Below are 4666 nucleotides of genomic sequence, written 5' to 3'. Positions count from 1 at the left end.
AGGACAGCAACTTGTCTGTTCCCCTTCCCCGATTCCCCATCGCTGTTGCCATCCCCCAATTCCCCAATAAAAATCTTAAAAAAAAATAAAAATAAAAAATAAAAAAAAGAAAGCAAATATATTTTGTGACAACTACTTAGGTTTCTTATATGGAAAAAACAGAAGCAGTCAAATAAAAACCTATGAACCTAAGTTTGGGGGAGGTGGATGTATGTGGGAAAAGCATTGCTAGTTACTAAAATCATTCAGTGCATTATGACGCTTAGAATAGGACAGTCTTCCAGGGAGGAGGAAATCTTGCCTCTCTTGAAATCAATTCACAAAATGAAAGGTCAACTCAATGTTAAACGGATGGCCCATTGTGAAAATATAGGCTTTCCTTTTGGTAGGGGACGCAAGATACTTCACTTACAGCAGGAGGAATTTCCTAAAACTGTATGAAATAATAATTTAAGAACCTGCTTCTCCTGGTAACTTTTCCTGCTCAATGACAAAGAAAAATAGACGAACATCTGAGTTCTTTCTCAGCAAAACAGGAAGACTAGTGTTAAAAAAAAGTCCCTAAATAGAATGACCTACTGTATCTCCTTCCTCTCTTCTGACAGAAATTACTGAAATGACTCCTGTCAATTCTTGACGTATTAACAATTTACTGAAAAAAAAAAATCTCCCTTCGATCTCCTTTATTCTTGGTAATGCAGATTGACTCACATTACTACCATCTACAAAGGACAACCAATTCTTTTAGGGTTCAAGATTTTGTTGTAATGAACAGAACTAGCACTCAAAGGTCTTTTAAAGAAGGTTTTCTCTAAACATTTAAAAGTGCTTACATCTTCATTTTGTGTGATATTTTGACAACTATGCGCTATCCAATTTAGAGTGTAAGTAGTATATGATAAATTTTGATATACTCGATTTCATGTTAAGAACTACACTCTAAAGTCCAAGATGAATTATTTTGAATTTGGCTTCATTCACGAATAAATTTGTGACAGTAATATTACGTATTCAGCTCTGTAGAATGTCAGAATTTATCCTGTCACCTAGAGAATCGGCAACAACTTCCAGTTAGTTATAGGCCCATTTAGTTAGCAATCAGGCTTCTGGAAGGCCCAATGATTCAGAATTAACAGCAACACTTTTCAGAGATTTTTTTTTAAATTATAAACAATCTCTGAGCATTTAAAGGCAAAAAAACAATTGAAAATGGGGAGACTGCACAAAATATAAAGACTGGTCCATTTGCTACCATTAAAAAAGGCCCCCCAAAAACCTTTTTTTTTTTTTTAAATTGGGGAACAGTTTATTTTTCCAGGACCCATCAGAACAGTGTGCTTTTCCGGGACCCATCAGCTCCAAGTTCAGTAATTGTTTCATTCTAGTTGTGGAGGGCACAACTCAGTGGTGCACGTGGGAATCGAACCGGCAACCTTGGTGTTATGAGCACTGCATTCTAACCAACTGAGCTAACCAGCTGTCCCACAAACCCATTTTTGATGCTCATCTTTGGTTATCAAAAAAAAGCCTGATGTGTTTTAGATAAACTGACTGTAGAAACGAGAAAAAAATAAAATAAAATTAGATTTATAGCAGAGCCTCAACTCAGAAATGGACAAATGAGGAGGATGTTTGATTATTAACAGCAAGAGGTAGCAAAGATCAGAATGGACTAGTCAGAAGTGACAGCATAGATGAAAAAGCAGAAAAAGAAATCAGATTTTAGGTCAGCCTGTACAAGGAGGCCAGAAGTCCAACATATCCCAATAGACTGACCCAAAAGAAATCACCATACTACTACTATATAAAGGTGGTCAATTATATAAGCGCTCAGTAGCCTAGGGTTGTATCAATACCAAAGCCAAGGAAAATGAAACTCACTTCAGTATCCATTAAGGGTACCAAGCAAGTTAGGCACTGCCACCCTAAGATCTAGCATGCAATCTGTAGCAGCATTTACCAAAGTGCAGTGATAAGTAGAAACCATCAGAGTCATGGTCTTTAGAAAACCATATACATTACAGAGTTTAGCGCATAGAGAGAAGCTGAATATTCACCTTTCAAAAAGCTTGGTAACATGCTTTTTCAGTCAAGATGGAGCATCCAAAACATTTATAATGGTCAAGATTTCCACTAAGTGTAACTTAGAAACTAGGTGTTTAGTATGATGTTGTTTTAACACATTTTTAAAAAATTTTATTTGTTTATGCGCTTTAGAGAAATATAGCTTGTGAAACTCTTTTGTCTCTTTGGGATAGGCTGTATTTCTTCCTTCTTTTAGACCATTATAGGAATCAGCAGCAGAGGCACCACTCGGAGAGATCACAGGACATGATCAAGTGACTTTGCTAGGACAAGTCAACTCTGACAGAAGACACAGACCACAGTATCTGAGCCGCATGGGAATGGAAATGAAAAACTCAAAAACTTAAAAGTACTATCTATATTTTCTAAAATTTCAAATTGAAAGGAGAAATTGTGGCAAAACCATTTCTTTTTGGAAAGGAATTATGTCAGTTACTTTTTAAGGTACAGTTATAATTTTTAAATACCATTAAGATTCTAGACATACTTAATGGCAAGCATCTACCAGAGATATCAAAATAGTCTCAACCCTAATGTTAGTTATGAAGTTATTTTATTTTTATTAAAAAAAGTTAAGCAGTAAGGATCAGAGGTGAGAAAACCGATTTACAACAATATTATAGAAGATGGAAATTAAGGCTGAAGAAGCCTGTAAACTACGTCAAGCAAATCAATTTGGATCAGAAGTCCTACACAGGTCAATGCAGCCATTTCTATACATAAGATTTCCCTCAGTTTTTAGTACTTACTGCACTAATGTAGGAGCCACTAACTACATATGGCTATTTAAATTTTAATTAGAATTACATATGCATTTTCTCAGTCACCTAGCCAAATATGACTAGTGGATATCAAATTGCACAGTGCAGAATGAACGCTTTCATCACTGTAGAAAGTCCTAGCAGGCAGTGAACTAGAACCTTTTAAATCTACGCAACCCAGGATCAGAGCTTACATGCTTTATATCCACACTAGCTTGAAATGTTGTAGCTTTTCTGGCATTTCAAAGTGCATATAGGTAATTTTTATAGATCCTCCTATTGAGCAGTGTAAACCACATAGAACTAAATGAGGTTACCTACACAATACTGTTTTAGGAGAATATTATCTTGACAGACTATTATAACAGCTAACCCAATTCTAATGTAAAAGTCTTTTTTTTATTATTAAAAAGGAGCAATTAAAATCAGTTAGGCTATCTATACATTTTAATGCATGGTCAGAGGGATTCCCATTCTTGTAAGGTTCCCTATAATAAGCTGGAGTTGCAAGTAAACCAGAAGAAACTATAAAAACACTTGTGACTATTAGCCAACTATTTCCTGAACATAACCCATACAGTATTCTAAACACATAACAATGTTGATGATCCACTTAAGCAGTGCCCTAACAAGAGAATCAAGTCTTCCAGATTAAGCAGGACAGGTTGTCGATTTCTGCATATGCTAATACCAGATTCTCAACAAGCTTTTGGTCTCTGGAAAGTGCAATTAGCTCAGCTTTCAGTCACACCTCCACATGCTGCTGAGCATAAGATAAAACACAGACACACGTTTCCCCGCCTTAATCATCAGTTTCTGGCACCCCTATGGAAAGACTTTCCAACACATGCTTATCCTCAAAGTTCACAGAAATGCTGTCATTGCACATTAGTACAGACATTCCACAAATACACATTTCCTCCGCATTTATAAGAAGTAAAATCTGGGGCCGGCCGAGTGGCACGTTGGTTAAGAGTTGGCTTGGGATGCCGGCTCTGAGCAGCAGGACCCCAGTTCGGATCCCACATGAGGGCTAGTGACGCTGCACCCTCTACAGCTAAGATGGTGAACAACAGCTCCACCTGGAGCTGGGCTGCCGTGAGTCACCCACATAGGCTGTAGCCCCTGCTGCAGTGGGCTGCCATAAGCTACTGTCCAATGGCTGGCAAGCAACTGCCTTACTCGGGAAGGGCGCAATGATAATGCCAACATAGGCCAGTGAAGCGACATCCTCCACAACTAGACTGAAGAACAAAAGGACAACAACTTGTCTGTTCCTCTTCCCCGATTCCCAAACGTTGTTCCCCTCCCCCAATTCCCCAATAAAAAATCTTTAAAAAAAAAAGAAGAAGTAAAATCTGTTTTGGGGAAGCTTTTCAGTTGAACATTTATTCAATGCATTCCCTCTGTATCTCAGGGGGATCCCTGAGGATACCAAAATCCGCAGATGCTTAAGTCTCTTATATAACATGGCGTAGTATTTGCATATAACTTATGCACATCCTCCCGTATACTTTTAAATAATCTCTAGCTTACTTATTCCTAATACATCATAAATGCTATGTAAATAGTTGTTATACTGTTACTGTTTAAAGAATGATAAGAAAAAGAGTTTGTACACATTCATTACAGATGCAACCAGTGTAGGCCTAACTACATAGTTAGTGAACATCAGCAACAATGTAACATTTTTAAAAACAATGTTAGGGCCGGCCGAGTGGCGCGATGGTTAAGAACTGGTCTGGGACACCAGAGGGCCCCGGTTCGGATCCCACATATGAGGGCCAGTGACACTGCCCTCTACAGCTAAGATGCTGAAC

General features: G+C 37.8%; 1 protein-coding gene across 4 annotated transcripts in view; it reads right to left on the bottom strand.

The window, feature by feature from the left end:
• Positions 1–4666, bottom strand: part of ABHD17B (abhydrolase domain containing 17B, depalmitoylase) — a 49648-nt gene that overhangs the window by 16959 nt on the left and 28023 nt on the right. The gene's annotated exons all lie outside the window — the stretch shown is intronic.

This window comes from Hipposideros armiger, unplaced genomic scaffold, assembly GCF_001890085.2.
Source record: "Hipposideros armiger isolate ML-2016 unplaced genomic scaffold, ASM189008v1 scaffold_144, whole genome shotgun sequence".
Taxonomy (NCBI): Eukaryota; Metazoa; Chordata; class Mammalia; order Chiroptera; family Hipposideridae; genus Hipposideros; species Hipposideros armiger.
This window is presented reverse-complemented; position numbering and strand designations above follow the sequence as displayed.